Source organism: Perognathus longimembris, chromosome 2, assembly GCF_023159225.1.
Source record: "Perognathus longimembris pacificus isolate PPM17 chromosome 2, ASM2315922v1, whole genome shotgun sequence".
Taxonomy (NCBI): domain Eukaryota; kingdom Metazoa; phylum Chordata; class Mammalia; order Rodentia; family Heteromyidae; genus Perognathus; species Perognathus longimembris.
The window spans coordinates 139,913,930-139,932,019 of record NC_063162.1 but is presented as its reverse complement, the minus strand read 5'-3'; the positions used below and the strand labels follow the sequence as shown (position 1 = coordinate 139,932,019).

Sequence of the window (18,090 nt, the reverse complement as noted above, 5' to 3'; positions counted from 1 at the left end):
CTGTGAGAGTAGAGGCATACAGAATATGTCTACCTGACTGTAATGGTCATTTACATATTATGAGGATTGTTCTAGTCCTTGGGGAAGGTGCTGAGGTGGTGGGCAGCTCTTTCAGAGCTTGCCTGAGACCCTACGCAGCTGACAGTATGTGATGGTTTATTTTGAAGTGTGTGTGTGTGTGTGTGTATGCGTGCACACTCAGCCATGCCGATTTGTTTCTGAAATGCAGCATGTCTTTTGTACATCACAGCAGACAAACACAGTCCCCATTAGCCACAGTCCAAAATCGAGACACAAAGGATAAAAAGGTAAACCATTCCAAAAGCAATACCTACAAAGCCATTTGGCGTAAACCAACTATACAACTCACGGGGGGGGGGGGGGGCAAAGGGAAAGGGGGAGGGAGGAGGCAGGGGAAAAATGAGGGAGGAGGTAACAAGTTGGATAGGAAATGTACTCACTGCCTTACATATGAAACTGTAACCTTTCTGTACTTCACTTACAATAAAGAAAAAAAAGACTATGCTTTTTCAAAATGTAATCTGAGGATGTGGCTCATATTTTTGTAGAGCTCCTGACTAGTAAGTGTGAAGCCCTGAGTTCAAATCCCTGTACTACTACAAAAGACATAGCATAGGGCTGGGAATATGGCCTAGTGGCAAGAGTGCTTGACTCGTATACATGAAGCCCTGGGTTCGATTCCCCAGCACCACATATATAGAAAATGGCCAGAAGTGGCGCTGTGGCTCAAGTGGCAGAGTGCTAGCCTTGAGCAAAGAGAAGCCAGGGACAGTGCTCAGGCCCTGAGTCCAAGGCCCAGGACTGGCAAAAAAAAACCCAAACAACACAACATAAAATGAAGGATCGAGGAGAGATAATGAAAGGTAGAAATTCAGTACATAAAGGTTCTTGGAATAGAAATAAAAAAAGAATGAGAACCCAGAGGATTTTTTAAAAGAAAGGCACAGAAACAGAGTGAGTGGTGGATGGATGAAGAGAGACTTCGGGAGGTCAGAGCCATACCGTGCTAGGATGCTTATCCCTTTGAGTTTGCCTGGAATCGTTTTTGCCTCTCTCACCACTGCCCCAGGTTGGATGAGAAGAGGCACAGTCACTTCCTTGAAAGACTGCCTCTGGCCTGAGACAGAGAGTTGCCATAACAAGGAATAGATACCAAGAAGAGCTCTGAGAAAGAGAGGAGGGGGAAATGATGGTCATGGGAAATAGAAAGGGAAAATGACAGCAAGGTGGATGGATGAGCTCTAGTAGGCCAAATACAGATGAAGTCAGGAGAGCCACTGAGGGGAAAGGGTGTACATATTTAAGATGACTAGAGAAGAGAGAAGAAGAAGAAGAAAAGATGAGACAAATGATTCAGAGCACAAATATGTGTAGGCCTCTAAGATTTTCCCTCTGCTTTGAGGGATGAGTGGTTGTGATTAGTTTGTGTTAAAAAGCCTGGAAATAGCCTTCCTCTCATTCTGCCCGCTGCAGGCACCCTCTCCACCCTCTCTCTGATTGCTTTTCTGGGCCAGGCTGCAGCTTACCTCTTCCTCAGCCCCCTCTGCCTCTCAGCCAAGCAGGCTGCCTTGGCCCAGCCTTCCTCCCAGCCCCCTGCCCCACCCCCAATGGCTGCATACCAGACTGTCTGCCCCTGTGGTTTCTTAGCCTTCCCCAGATAGGCCACAGCCCGCGGAGCTGTGCTTCAGTGCGTCATCCCAGAGACCTCCTTTTGACTTTTCACTGGATCAGAATTTCAGCTTGTGAAAGGCAGAAAATAAATGTTAAGGGCGAGTTCAAAAGGCCAAGTGATTTCTAGCAAAGCATTCCCCAGACTCAGAGGGAAGATAGAATACCACAAGCAATAGGGCTTTCTGTACTTGGAATTTTAGAAAACATACTCCATGAGTTTCTACCATAATTTTGAACTGGGGTATATGGTGGGTTCAGTTATGTCTTCTCCTGAATTCATCTGTGGGAGTTCTAATCCCCAGCCCTTCAACATGTCCTCGTGGATTTATAGATCTTTATAAAGAGTATCTTGTTTTCTTTTTAAAAGATGATATTAGGTAGTCCCTAATTCAATATGAGTGTTATCTCCAAGAAGAGGAAATTCAGACAGACTCGGAGAGAGAGAGAGAAAAAGAGAGAGAGAGAGTTCTACATGAACATGAACAGAGCCTTCCTTATAGCCTTAGAATGACTAACCTCCAGAACTATGAGAAAATAGATTTCTTTTCTTTTCTTTTCTTTCTGTTGATATCAATGCTGGGTCTTGAACTCATGGGCGCTGAGCCTGAGCTTTCATGCACAAGGCTAATGCTCTACCACTTGAGCCACAGCTCCACTTTCAGCTAAGAGAAAATAGATTTCTATTTGTGGAACTTCTTAATGACAGTTTTAGGAAACAAATGCCTCCATTACAGTCTGGCTAAAGATGAAAGTTAGGAGAAGCTGACGGGACTAAGAAATACTTCTTAGAATTATCTGGAACAGTGGGTTCTCTTTGTGGCAAGATGGGACTAGCATGGGCAAATAATTTCAATTTCTCCTGTGAAATTGGCTCTCAGAAGTTCCCATTCTAAAGTCCTCACTGGGACTAATGATGAAACCAGAGGCTGATCACATATGTTTGAGCATTGAGTAAGAAAGCCACAAAGTAAAGTGGATTCTTATTAATAACTAATATTTCTAAGAAGTGGCAAGGAAGGAACAGATTCTAATTTCTTTAGAGGTGTAGCCCTCAATTTCCCATCCAGTCTTCACAGAACCAGTACTGTCTTGGTCTCCTCTCTCTCTCTCCCATAGTTAAATCAGACACAACTGAACACTAGAAGCGTGTGAAGTATTTGTTCACATACTTTAAGTATGGAAATCTTCCTGGGTCAGGGAGAAGCATGCAAACTACCTGTTTACATCACTCTCAGTGACAAGAAGGGAAAACATAAAAGCATTTCCATGGCCTTCTTTCCTAGCTGCTATAGGCCTGGGCACTCATGCTGTCTGGCTCTCACTTGAGGAGTCTCTGGAGTCAGTGGTTTAAGTAATGGTGTTTAGCTCTGTTCCCTTATATGGCAGGGCGTGACAGTGCGCTTGTCTAGTGGAACTGCAGTATGGCTCAATGACAAGTTATAATGATGGGTTATGGAAACCTTCTGCTCTGGTTTCTATCACTTTCCTGAGGGAAGACACAGAGCAGACAGCTATAGAGAAATGGAAAAGTGCTCCAGTCAAGGAATGGTACTGAATCCAGCTCTGCCCTCTGCCAACTGTGTGATTTGGGACAAGTTCCTTGATTTACCCTGCTGTTCTGAGATGGTAGTCTCAGTTGGAAAAGTTCTGGCACATAGCGAGTAGACCAACAAGGTAGCCAAGTGATCTAGGTCATTGTTTCAGTACCTTTAACCCAGAAGGGCCTAAGATAACCAGCAATCTATTCATATTTCTTGATTTTTCTCCTAAGTCCAATGTTTTCTAAATGCTTCTTCCCTTCCACCTAACATCTGCTCCTTCCTTCCACTTCTTCCACCTCTTCCTTGTTTCTCTCCCCCACCTTTTTTCTTCTGTCTCTATCTCTCTCTAAGTCTAAAATACTGAAACCACACAAAAGAATCCAATCTTAGGGCCAATGAAGTCCTTTAGCTGTATCACATGAAGATTACTGAAAGCATTAAAGATAGTTCAGGTCCAGTGCTGAGGTAAGAAGTGACCCTCAGACTGAAGAGGATAATGGAGCTTAGGGAGGGCCAGGCTTAAGAGGCAGAACGACCTGGTTAGAAGACGCTCATCCCAACCTGAAATAGAATTTCCTACTTTATTTTTTTAACTGTTTGGTGGTACTGGGGGTTTCAATTCATGGCCTCCCATTTACTCATCTGGTACCCTCCCACTTGAGCCCTACCTTCGGCCCTGCTTTCTGTTGGTTAGTGGTGGAGATGAAATCTAGAGAATTTTTCTGCCAAGGGTGGCTTTGAACTGTAGTCCTTCAGATCTTAGCCTCCTAAGGAGCTGGGATTTTATAGGCATGAGCCCCCAGTGCTCTCAGACAAGGGACTCCTAGGATTTATATCTGTTGGTCTTAGGTCCTCCCTCCTGGTGAGCCCAGTGAAAGGATCTAAAAGAATCAGAGCCTAGGGCTGAGAATATGGCCTAGTGGTAGAGTACTTGCCGGGCATACATGAAGCTCTGGGTTAGATTCCTCATTATCACATATGCAGAAAAAGCCAGAAGTGGTGCTGTAGCTCAAGTGGTAGATGCTAACCGTGAGCAAAAGAAGCTCAGGGACAGTACCCAGGCTCTGAGTTCAAGCCCCAGGACTGGCAAAAAAAAATCAGATCCTAAACATCAGATCCTTTTACTCTATATGTTGAACTTAGAGGAAGCAACAGGGGCGATTATGCCACTAAGGACATGGGAGATAAAGGGAGTCCTGAGGCCTGCTAGAGGCGGTCATGATTGATTACCGGTGGTTGGTAACTTATTGTTCAAGTAGTTTAGAGACATTGCTTCTAATAGTCATGATCACTCTAAAATGAAGGAATAATTATCCTAATTGCATAATCAGGATGAATGAACAAGCTAGAAAGTAGTAAAGCTGAGGCTCAAACTGAAGTGTTTCTGACTCCACAGTTCATTCTCAAATAAGTCACATCACCAGAATCACATCACGATCAAAGATGGAGTCTTTGTCACCTGGAGTCCTGGGTGACAGGTGACACAGAATGGGGGTTGAGCTTGTGGAGTAGGGAAACAGATGGTCTGGGTTTGAATCCTGGTTCTGCAATGTACTACTAGCTCTGTGACTTTACAGGTATTACTTAAGTAAAATTCAGTTTCTTCATTGTAAAATTGGCTGTTAGAAGATTATTATTATTTTTTTGCCAGTCCTGGGCCTTGAACTCAGGGCCTGAGCACTGTCCCTGGCTTCTTTTTGCTCAAGGCTAGCACTCTACTACTTGAGCCACAGCACCACTTCTGGCTGTTTTTTATATATGTGGTGCTGAGGAATTGAACCCAGGGCTTCATGTATACAAGGCAAGCATTCTTGCCACTATGCCATATTCCCATCCCAGAAAGATTATTTTTTGTCTAATAAAGAATTTCTGTCATGAGCATCACAAGGCCCAATAGCTATACCCTTATGACCACATAAGATGATGCTAAGTGAAATGAACTCCATGTTATGGAAACAATTGTTATATCACAGTTGTAACTACTTTCAACGTCATATGTGTATCTGTAGCTTCTATTATTGATGATGTTCTTGTATCACCTTCCTGTGGTTGTACCTACACTATCTCTGTAATCTTATCTGAGTATATTGGAAACCGTGTTTACTGGTATTGGAAGTAGGTAATTCAAAGGGAATACCAAATTTGAGAGACACAGGGTAAAAAAACAGAAACAACTACAAAAGCAATACTTGCAAAACTGTTTGGTGTAAGTGAACTGAACACCTCCGGGGGTGGGGGGGAGGGAAAGAGTGGGGGGAAGGGGGTATGAGGGACAAGGTAACAAACAGTACAAGAAATGTATCCAATGCCTAACATATGAAACTGTAACCTCTCTGTACATCAGTTTGATAATAAAAATATGAAAAAAAAGAATTTCTGTCATATAGATTCAAGTAGATATAACTGGTCTCAAAAGAATAGATAACAGTGAAACTGGGTAAGATAACTGGGAGCGAATGTGTTTTAAGTATTCCCTTGGACTTTAATATAATGTATCTAGTTGTAACTTTGTATAATTTAATCATTTTCTTTCAACTGGCCTTCAAATTTTTTGAAAAGTTAACTCCCCAGTTGGCTGTTCTGCTCAAGGCTGGCACTCTACCACTTGCGCTACAACCTGTCTTTACTTTCAGCTTTTTGGTGGTCAAGAATCTCATGGACTCTTCTTCCTGCGCTGGCTTTGAATCATGAAATCAGAACTTAGCCTCTCACGTAATTAGGATTACAGGTGTGAGCCACTGGCCCCAGCTTGTAATGTTAACTTTTCACCATCAGCTTTTGATAGCTAATATGCATTTAGGATACACGGAAAGGGAGGGACAGTGTGACTGAGGAAGAGAGACTAAGTCCAGACAGTGGTGCTCTACAGCTGCAAATCCTAAACTCATTTGCCAGGTCATTTCTTCTCTCCAATGACCTTGGTCTGCTTCATTTATACCATGAGGACCTGTTCCCGTACACCAGAGAGTGTCCATGCAAATACAGTCTCTATGCTGGCATGCTTCTCGGATCAATTCACTTAAACAGAGAAACTCTTAGCTCTATAATCTTAGGTGAATAGGATATAAATATGCAGCACTCAATATGCCACACAGTTCTGCACAATACAAAGGGACTAAGTCCTAATTATTTGGTAATAGAAGATCATAGAGATAGTTTAAAAAAAAAATCCTTCTGCTAAAGTAAATTATCCCACTTGTCCATGCATAGAGCTTGTTGTCAAGCATCTAAAGAGACTGTGATGGTCCCCAGATTTATGAGAGAAGCGGGGAGGGCACTTTTTTCCCTTTCAGAGATCTGTACATCCTTAACACTAAAAGTAGAGAACATGGGAGAAAAAAAGTCTTCAGTCTTTCCAAGCAAGGCATATACCTAAAACAACAGGATGACAAAGTACCTTAAAGACAGAAGTACTTAAAAAGAAAACTTTTTCTAGATTCACCCCTCCTCCTAAGCCTAAATTTCACTTAGTAATGGTAGCTGGAACAAGAAGTGGAAATACCATGAGAAATTTTATTCTTGCCACATTTCCAGTGCTTTACGAAAGCAAACACTGGAAAACTCATCAGAAAGTTTGACCTTGTGGGGTTGATAACTTTATATTTATGCCCCAAAAGAGTTACGGAAGCTGGGGGGAGTTTTTTAATAAGTACTCTAGTTCTTCTAAAGATACTCTCCAGCAAAATTGACTATTTGGGATACAGAGTTGTAACTTTAGGGGGGGGGGAAATGCACAAAAAAACTAAAAGAATAGGCTTCGGATAAACAAGTAACAGCATCCTCTACTGTAAATTATGGTAAGCGTAGGGGTGCAGGGGATGTTTCTGAGCCAGCTTGTTCCACCAAAGGAGATGTTACAAACTTCAGACGGCTTGTACTCCAACTCTAGGGAAACTTACTGAATTGGAATTTCCAGGGGACATGATCTCAGGAATGTATATTTTCTAAAAGCACTCAGTCAATTCTGATGAAGATGCTGTTTAAGAGCCACTGATCTCAGGATGAATAGGGCTGCATTTTTTTCCATCTAACTTTGTGAATTGCTAAGAGAGAAGAGTCTCTTATTATCAAGGGGGGAAAAAGCAATATGGCAACTGCCTAGGACTTAGGTGTTGGCAGTTTTAGAAGTATCTTTGCTACTAGTTAACAAAGATGATCTTGGTCAAGCCCCTTAGTTTGTTCTTTAATTCAACAATGTTCTCTGTCATTATGAATCTTACTGACTAATAAGACAGGCAGATATTAATCAAAGAAACCTACCATCACATGTATAATTTTGCTTGATGTGTGTGGCTAGGCTGTCCTTTCTCATCTGGAAATTGAAAAATGGATTGCTGAATCTTTCTTTTGGTGTATATGCTGGGGATCAAACTCAAGGTCTTGTATATGTTGGGCATATACACTACCACTGAACTATAACCCTTGTCTAGTTCCTTTTATTAAAGAAAAAAAAAAAGCAAAAAACAACCAAAGAGCCAGCTGCTGGTGGCTCATGCCTGGAATCCTAGCTACTTGGGAGGCTGAGATCTGAGGATTGCGGTTTGAAGCCAGCCCAGTGGAGGAAAGTCTATGAGATTCTTATCTCTAGTTAACCACCAGAAAACCAGAAGTGGCGCTATGGCTCAAATTGGTAGAGTGCTAGCCTTGAGCAGAAAAGCTCAGGGACAGTACCCAGACTCTAAATTCAAGGCCCACAACCAACGAAAAGAAAACCAACGATTTCTTTTCAATATTCCAAAAGTCTTGCTTCAATTCATACACAATACAATTGTATGTCTTAACTCCATTTATTGGAAAAACAAAACTAAAATCCAACAGCTCTTTTCAATAAACCAGTATCTTATCATCATAATGCACTTATGTAATTAGGGAAAAAAACAATAACACCTATTAGGTGAGATGTTTTATTTACTCTTCACCAAAAGTACTTTCTGTATATTTAGATTTGTTCATCTTTTGCAATAACTTGTGACCTTCCAGAGACTGAAGGCTCAAGGTTAGGCTCAACCTAAGACTACATTGGTGAAGTACAAAGCATCAGCTGAATAGCCATAGCTCTGTCCCTCCACTCTCTTACCACTCTGTAAGCTTAGGTATACCCTCAGAAGCCTTTTTAATATACTGGTTGGCTAGACCTGGTACACAAATGGGAAATGGCACATATTTCCTCAATTAAATGATACCCTAATGCTCAGCCAGCTTAAGAATTCCATGGATCTATGCATTCAACCCCGCTATCTTGAGAGAAAAATGCTCTCTCCCATTTCTACACAAGATTTTTCCAAGTATAGGAAGGTATACATGTGGTACCTTCCATTTCCTTGCTTTGGGGATAAACAGGTCCAGATTTCTTATCTGTTCCTCATCTGTTTGCCTTTCCTGACCTCTCTAGCCTTTGATGCACACGCCTAGATGCCTAGTTGTCAATGCCTTTCTGGAAAGTGAACCCAGCGCAGGGTGCAAAGCTCCACATGTTATCAGAGCTGGGCAGAAGACAGGGGATCGCTGACTTGGCTTGATGACATCCTGACAGGTAGTCTGTGGATGAAAGATTGCAGGGAAAACCTTGTCTAGACAGAAACTTCCACTGGTTAAGGGCTCTCACTTGTACACATTGGGTTTATTACATGATTTACATTGTGGTATACTCATTCTTATGTATTAAAAGTTTAAAGTCATTATTTCACTGCATTTGAAAGACGGCCTTCATTCAAAAGGATCCATGGCTCCTAGGATTTTCTTTTTCTCAACAAAAAATACTCATATTTCCCTTAAGAATCTTTCTGAAATGGATGATTTTTTACCTTTTCAGAGATTAGTGCTATATTATTAGTGTTAACTTTCCTTGACATTGGTTGATCCATACTAATATCATCAAGAGCTGTAGTGGGTGTTTGCATTTCTAGGAATTCATGCACATAAAAATTCAAGCGTAAAAAAAAAAAAACAAAATTCAAGCGTGCCAGGTGCTCATTTCATGATAGGCTCATGCCTATAATCCTGGCTACTCAAGATGCTGAGATCTGAAGATCATGGATCGAAGCCAGCCTGCTCAGGAAAGTCCATGATACTCTTATAGCCACTAAAATACCGGAAAAGCCAGAAGTGGAGCTGTAGCTCAAGTAGTAGAGAACTAGCCTTGAGCAGAGAAGCTCAGGGATAGCACCAAGGCCCAGAATTCAAGCCCCAGTACCATTAAAAAAAAAAAAAGTCAAGTGGTACTCATTGAGAACTACTGGAAATTTCAATTATTGGCCTTCCATGCCCAACTTTCACTTCTAACTAACTTTGCCTGCTGGGCTTCCCTTTGCTCAGGAGAGGCCACTGATAGAAGTAGGATGGCGACCAGGCCCGCAGTGTAAGTGATCCATACAAAGGCCAGTGGCGGGACACTCTTCTTACTGAGAGACTTTGCAAATGAAGATAATAGCTATTAGCAGAACCAACCAGATTGCCTCCCTGACTTGGAATCACAGCAGAAAATTTCCAGGTAATAGAACAATGGGAAGAAGCAGACTGAATGGGAGCCTACCAAGTGAAGATACACAGTTCCCTTCTGAGATCATTTCACCCACTTTGGTTTAAAATTCCATTCTTTGGACCCTGGTCCTGTTTTGACTTCTTGATTTTCTCACAATGTTATCCCTTTATTATTCCATATGTATCTTTTAACCCCGGTTGTTTGCTTGAGTGATTGGAATTTATTAATGCAAGGATCACCTTGTCCTGAATCCTGTGCTAAATGCTCGCGAAAACTTCTTACTTGACTGGATGATGCCCTGCTAAATAAGATCTTGATTTCTGAGACTGTGTTTGCCCTCTGTATTTTGCTGTTTCCCTTTTCCTCCCCTGGCTGTATTCATGGACCAGCCAACTGTTGTATTTTATAAGCCTTCTGGCTGACACTCACTGGCACTCCTGACTCTAGGGCAATTCTTTATCCTTGGGCTGGGTGGATGCTTTTCCCTGGTCCCACCAGACCTGCGCACAAAGGTGAGGTGGGCCTAGCTCCCCACTGGAGTATCTTGAGAGCAGCAAGAGGGACTGGTGCATGTGGGTGTAAAAGGAATTAATTATATATTCCCACTTAATGTGTTCCTTTCCATGTAAGATGATTTCCCGGTTGTTAAGTACTTTCATCCGCATATTCACGAAGAATGCCAGGAAACAATTAAGAAGCAATTTATCTTCAAGTTAGCTATCATTGCTAGAGATAGGGACTTTTCTTTAAGGAGAAGACATGCATTAGAATACATCCCAAGAACACCCAATTTGCTTATTTAAAAAATGACTTCCCTTCAATTATTTCCTCACTGCTGCTTAGCAACCCCTCCCCCGTTTTTCATTCATTCAGCTCTTGATGGTCTCTTGGCACACACATGCTAGCAGCCATTCCTGACTTTCTATAGCTCGAGAAGTTCCCTATAGAAAAGGGCTTCTTCCCTCAGAGACTCTCCTTTGCTCTGAATGCTTACCCTAGGATTGTGTCCCCCTACCCAGGTGTACATTGATGCACATCCCATTCTTCCTTTCCTCTCTGGGAAACAAATAATGATAACCTCCGAGCTGGGCATGGTGGTATATGCCTGAAATACCAACAGTTGAGGGAGGGTGGGTGGAGGGGTGAAGGCAAGAGAACCATGAAGGTTGAGATCAGCCTGTGCTACATAGTGTGGCTTTGTCTCAAAATAATAAAATAGGAATAAAAATATTGATGAGGATGATACCTGGTCATACGCATCCACTCTTGCTGACCGTGCAGACCCAGAGCAACTTATCATCTGTATCAGTTGCAAGGGTCCTTCACTTGTCAATCATAAAGCTTATTTGTTTATAAAAGACTTAAGGGGTCTGAATTTTTAGCCAATGCTCCAAGGGCTACCTGACAACAACTCAACACCAGGAAGAGTAACAGAGCAACACAGATAAACTTATCACTTTTTCCCCATCACCCCTCCTGCCTGCCTCTCACAACCCAACCCTCACCCATCAAAAACCAATTGTGTACATTTGGGGAGCAGAATCAAAATCAAAATGGCTCCTTACTATAGGAAACATCCCCATATCTCCACACCAACTCTACCTGCTCTTTACTTTTCTCCCTCTCTCTGCAAGAAAAAAAAAGTGGCTTTCAAGTACCTAAAATGCACCCGTGTTGGACACTTTCACTATGTCTGAGCTGAATCCTAGAGCTGGGCAGCATTTCCAATGCTTGGTTTGGGGATGGAGGAGCCAGTATGGATGAGAGGACTGTGGGTAAGGAAGTTAGGGATACCACTAGGAATCAGGACTCGGTTGGGAATACTGCAGGCTGAGAGGCAAGCTCCCTGGGGGCAGTCTAGTCTCAATACCAACAGGAACCACAGCCAGGTGCTCCTGATTACCTCCTCCTCCCTACCAGGCCCAGGCTTGACACGCTGGGATTCATTCCATGCTTTGGGCTGGAGGCGGAAGAGCTGCCTCATTTACTAAGCCCTTTCTGTTGTCAGCACTTTGTCATTGGTCTTCTCTTCACCTGGAATCTTCAGGCTTCTTGGTTCCTGGATATTGCCTTGTAGCACAGAGGGCCCGTCTTCCTCTACTTCCTAATGTTTTATGTCTTCTGATCAAAGCCAAACACTGGGATACAGGCCTGTATTTCTATTCTGGGCTCAGGTTTCTAGAAAGAATTTGGAACCAGGAGGTAGCACTCAAGGGCCCTCAAATATGAAGAAGAGATAATTAGGAACAGTAAGAAGTGGTTCACCCAGAAGGCGTGGAATGTCCAGACACTCAGATTGAAATCAGTGTGGACTAGGTAGGCCACGGAGGGGAGTAGATCTCCCACTCGTGGGTGAAGCCAAGAATGGACTTCCTCAGAGATCAGGATTATTTAAGCAGAAGAACCACTACTAGATCTGAGGGCTGCTAAGCCTCGGCTGAAAGTGTCTCTTAAGTTCCTGAGCTATTCACAACTTGTGGGCACCTGGAATAGCTTGACAGGGGAAGGATTTTCAGTGAAAGAAAATCATGACTTTACATTGGGGCCCTACAATAGTTTTTTTGTTGTGTTGTTGGGTTTTTTTGTTTGTTTGTTTGTTTTTTACCAGACAACCCCTCTTGAATTCTGAAAGGTCTTTGGCAACATCTTTCTAATGTCCTTCTTGGTCTTATCATGCAATTTGTAATCCACTTCATCAGCGCTTTCTCTGTCCCCATCCCCCATACTCATGGCTTCATCAACATTTCTGAGTCATGTGACAACACCAGGCAGAGGGGAAAGTAGCCAATCCCTTCCACTGCCCATCTCTAAGTCACTTTTTGTGCTTCATACTGCCATGAAAATGACTAATGAGGACAAATGACTGCCTGTTTGTTTTGTTTTTTGCCAGTCCTGGGCCTTGAACTCAGGGTCTGAGCACTGTCCCTGGCTTCTTTTTGTTCAAAGCTAGCACTCGGCCAACTTGAGCCACAGCGCCACTTCTGGCCGTTTTCTATATATGTGGTGCTGGGGAAGCGAACCCAGAGCTTCATGCATACAAGGCAAGCATTCTTGCCACTAGGCCATATCCCAGCCTCAAATGACTGCCTTTTTTTTTTTTTTTTTTTTTTTTTTTGGCCAGTCCTGGGCCTTGGACTCAGGGCCTGAGCACTGTCCCTGGCTTCTTCCCGCTCAAGGCTAGCACTCTGCCACCTGAGCCACAGCGCCCCTTCTGGCCGTTTTCCATATATGTGGCGCTGGGGAATGGAACCTAGAGCTTCATGTGAAGGAGGCAAGCACTCTTGCCACTAGGCCATATCCCCAGCCTCAAATGACTGCCTTTTTAAAGAAAAAAAACTTTCAAGGTGCATTGCAGTGTGTATGTATGTGTGTGCATGTACGTGTGCACACACACACACATATGCCAGTAGTGGGGCTTGAACTCAGGGCTTGGGTGCTCTCTCTTAGTTTTTTGGCTTAAGGATAATGCTCTACCACTTGAGCCACAGCTCTGCTTCTGGCTCTTTGGTAGATAATTGGAGACAAAAGTCTCATGGACTTTCCTGCCTGAGATGGCTTTGAATAATGATCCTCAGATCCCAGCTTCCTGAGTAGTGAGGATTACAGATGTGAGCTACTGGCATCCAGCTCAAGATGCATTTTATTCATCAGAACAAAGAAGAATCAGGCCAGACTCTGGACTTTCAGGACACAGCATAGGACTTGCCTATCCATCTGCAGAGAGCAAGAAGCTCTTAGGCCAGCCACAGGAACTAATTAGAATTGTCAATAGCCCCACTGTCAGGAAATCCTTTCATGACTTCTCATTTTAGTCCTTCACCTTGATGTTTTATCCTTGTTCTTTCTATCATACATCTGCTTAAGACTCTCCTTATCTGAATTCTTTAAATTGCACATCCTATTGGCTTTGGAAAAGAGGAACAACCCCACACTTTACCTATGGGTCAAATCCAGTATTAAGGAAAAAGTCAACTCTTTTAAACTAACTTTTTCTTTGTTTGGGGACAGTTCTGGGGCTTGAGCTCAGAGCCTGGGTGCTGTCCCCCAGCTTTTTGACTGAAGGCTAGCACTCTTACCACTTGAGCCACAGTTCCACTTCTGACTTTTTGAAGGTGGTTAATTGGAGAAAAGTCTCTGGAACTTTCCTGCCTGAGCTGGCATCAAAATGAGAACCTCATATCTCAGCCTCCTGAGTAGTTCAGATTACAAGTGTGGGCCATCAATACCTAGTTTAATGACTTTTTGATCCAGAAATTTGCCTTTATATGTCAATGATTTCAATACAGTGGAAGTTCTCCTGGTGTGGTTTTATTTGGTCTCTGTTTACCTAAAGGTGCTCTAATACTCACCGGGAGGGAAGCAACATGAAGAACTGTTTAACATGAACTAAAATCCCTTCCATCCAAACATTTATAGGACACCTACAGTGCTATTTCAAAAATGTGTTTTTGTGGTCGTTGGGGGTGAGGAGCTTTTGAAGGGGGGATGGGAGAAAGTGGTCAGAGAAAGTTTGAAGTTGTTGCCATTCTGACAAGCTGGTTTCCAAATGGAATTTATCTTCAAATCCCAAGATTATAGATTTCCTTCCAAACTGCATTCCCTACATGATTTGGAGAACACTCGAAACAGAAATTGCTTTCCATCTTTTGATTGACATTCAAAAAAAAAACCCCCCAATTCAGTGTGGAACTTGATCTGTTCGTGGGAAAGACAATAATCAAACGTTAGCTCTCGCCTGCAACCTTTCTCTCACACTTACTCAGCACTGTTCCAGGGAAAGACATTCACTGGGGGTTCTGTTCTCATATATCACTTCTAGAAGGGGACAGAGGCATTCACGGGACATTATGCACAAACTTCTAAGCACAAAGAGAAAAAATGATGTTGTGAATCTCAACCCCAAACCCACCCCACCCCACCTCCCATGGAATGAAATCAGATTGAATCAATTGTTTGGAAGGGGCAGCAAAGATATTCACATTGCTTAAAAAAAAAAAAAAAAAAAAAAAGAGCCCTATCCTTCTTTTCCTCCTAGGACCCAGTCTCTAGTTAAGTTCTAGCCATGCATATCTGGTTTTGCTAAACACACTGGAAGGATTTTACTGTTTCAGTTTACAAGACCATCTGCATAGCGTTGTTAACGGAAGGGATTGCTGAATACCAAGTACTTTGTTCTCATCCAGGTTTTCTTTTTTTGGCCATGTATTGACACAACACTAAAATCGCACACACACACACACACACACACGCACACACACACACTTTACAACCAGTTCTTTCTTAAAAGGAATCACAAATTACTACCAGCTAGCTGCCTTATACTTCTATTTAAGATGCCCAAATACACTAGTCTCCGAATGAAAACCTGTCTCCTTCCTTTCAAGAACACATTTCCAACCTGCATCTTCTCACATTCTCTAGGAATACACACTTTTAAGCAGGAAATAAGGAATCATTTGGTAGGAAGTTAGCTATGATTTCTATAAATACAACCACTAAATGGACACATTCTCTTGTTACTTGGCTTTATTGGAAACAGATCAGTGGGCAACTTCTGTCTTAACAAATATCAGATCAGTGACATTGACTCAACCCGTACTAGTGCCAGAACCCCTGTTTATGTTCCCTTGCAGCTCCAAAGAGTGTTTCTTAAATCCCGGTTAACAGAGTAACATAGAAATCCTTTGGCAAGAAAAGAAAACAGAAAGAAAGAAAATTCATCACTGTTTGGCTTCTCATCAACCTGAAAAATGGTTACTGTTATTTCTGAAGCAAAACTTCCTTAAATGCCTGACCACAAAAGACATGGAAGAAATAGCTGGGGGAAATGACTGGCACAGCTGGTCTGTGGATACCAGGTACAACCCTACATCACTCTCCTAAACAAAAGCCACCCAAGCAAAGGTGCCAGGGCCTCCCGGGATCCCAGTCCCTTTACGATCTCTCTCCTAATCTCAACAAAATTTCTTTTTTTTTCTTTTTGCTTTCTGGGAACATTTTCAGAGCAAGGGAGCCCAGGCTGGCTCTGGGAATCTACAGAATTTATTGCTTCTAACACTCGCTTCATCTCTCACTGCGTTCGCTAAGACTGTTGACTGCAACCTGCACAATGTCCCCACCCCCCCCAACAGCTTTTTCCAAGGAGCAAACAGGCAAGGCCCCATACCTTACCTCCTCAGCTGCAATTCTTCAGGGGACGATGTTGTAAAGGAAGGATTGATTCCTGGAAGCCAGAGAGCAGCAAGAGAGCAAGCAGGCAGCCAGGCAGTCAAACGCACACTGCTCTATTCAATAAAACTGCAGACGGCCCTTCCTTGGCTCCTCCCAGAAGTCCATGCTAAGTGAACACATATCCTCTCTGTTTACCGTAGGCAGTCAGTGGTATGCATTGTCCTGTAGTTTTTCTAATAGGCAGCCAATGACGACACCCCAGCCAAGGCAATGCTGTCTGTCTCTGCAGATGCCTGTCATTCCCCCGGCATGCTCAGGAAATCACTCACCAGAAAAACCAAGACCTAAAAAGCTCCGAAACTTCAAGCAGGCTGCCAAAACCAGCCTGCTCTATGCCCTTTTTTGGTTATCCTTAGCAGGGCCTCTGGAAGTGGACCCATGGTCGGGAACAATCATAAGAAATGTTAATCTTAGAGCAAGAGGCTGTCTTGTAGAACATAAATGAAGCTTAAAAAAAAAAAAGCACAGTCCATGAAATGAAAAGTGAAGTTAGTTTTGTTTATGGGACTAGGGGCAAGGAAACAAATTTTAGTGGAAGGAGTTTTAATAGTGTCTTTCTTTTCAAAGCAGTTGAGTGTATAAAATGAATTTAAATCATAATGCAATTTGAAAGTCTGAAATGGACAAGACCCAGGTCCACTGTACAGAAGAAATTCTAGCCTAGAAGAGGAACAGCTCCCTTAAAAATATGTCTACATCAGTTATACAAACAACTGAACTCCTCCTCCCCAAATAAAAAGTGATGATATTTTTTTTAACATTAGTCAGAATAAATGCAGTGCCTGAAACTCTGTTAGACAGGATCTGGAGGCTTGAACAACTTCATTATCAGCAGCCCCCCTCCTTTGGTTCCTCAGTCTTTGTGAGGGGAAACTGTGCTAGAAATTGATACCCAGCAGAGTGAATGAAGAGATCCGGTTCCTACTTTGGGGCTGATGTCTAGAGACACGTAAGTCCATGCAGGTGGAACTGATGGACGGCAGGGTGAAAATGTAGCAGAGGACGAAATCAGGAGATGCTGAATTAGAAGGCAGTTAGCCAGCCCACACATGCATTCAATTGTGATCTTGTACCAGAATCCATTCAGTTAGTAGTTCAAAATAGTTTTTTTTTTAACTAATTTTTCTGTAGCATCTATTATTTGTCAGGCCTGGTGCCAGGCAAGGAAAAAAAAAATACTATGTTTCATTATTGTCCTATGCTTGGATACTGTTTTATCATGGACCAGGACATTTTTATTTGACTAATTTCAAATCCAGACGCTTGATCTTCAAAATGTAAGGCTTTACTGAAAGGCTTTTCTCTCTTCCGGATCTGACTTAGAAACAATGTCTATTTAGAGAAAAGTCCCTGTTTTGAGCGCTTTTTGGAGAACAGTTGGGAAGGAGTTGTTCTACATAGTGGAGAGGGGGGATGGTCGAGGAAGGGAGGATGTCCTTCAGTCCTTCCGGATTCACCAGATTCCCAGAAATATCTACATTGACTCTCTAACACACATCTCTTCCTTAGGGACTTACTGTCATCTCCTGTCTTTCCAAACAACTATGGCTGCTTAGCACATAAAGGCTCCAGGGAAGGCTATGGGCAAAGGCAAAAGTAGGCTTCAGGAACCTGAGTTCAAACTCATAAGGCACTTTCCCACAGAAACAAAGTACAGAATTGGTTGGTAGGAATAATGCAGTCAAGGGTGTATTTCAAGCTCTCTGTAGCTCCACCAAGCTTCTGTGGAGCAATAGCATTTAGAAAATTGTTCCTATGGGAAAATGTTCTTCTGATCCCAAATAAGTAATTTGAAAATAAACTTTTGGGACACAGGCCAGCTTTGCCGATGGTGGAAAAAATATCCCATAACTGAATAAATTGTCAAGACAGAATAATACTTCTCAGTCTGGTAAATGGCTGGACTTAAAGATGTTGTAAGGCTGACACTGAGTTCAGTAAACAACCCCATCAGTATCAGTGATGTCATTGAAAAGCTATGACCTCTGTCCAGATTGGTCTTGGCCCTTGACCTTTAGGTATATATGGTCACTCATAACTCAGGGACGCCTGCTTAACGGTGCGATTTTCCATTGGCTTCTAAAAACATTCGCCCCACTTGTGTGAGAAATGCCTTTTGCATTATCAGCAGTGAAACACAATTTT

General features: G+C 42.6%; 1 protein-coding gene across 3 annotated transcripts in view; it reads right to left on the bottom strand.

The window, feature by feature from the left end:
- Cald1 (caldesmon 1) overlaps nt 1-16,218 on the bottom strand; it is a 183,283-nt gene extending 167,065 nt beyond the window's left edge. Inside the window, exon 1 of one of the 3 annotated variants that reach the window (XM_048340258.1) lies at nt 15,886-16,218. The gene's annotated coding sequence lies outside the window, so the exon portion shown is untranslated. The remainder of the gene's footprint in view (nt 1-15,885) is intronic. The other 2 variants (XM_048340260.1, XM_048340259.1) reach the window with 2 other exon arrangements.
- Between the last annotated feature and the right edge of the window lie 1,872 nt (nt 16,219-18,090).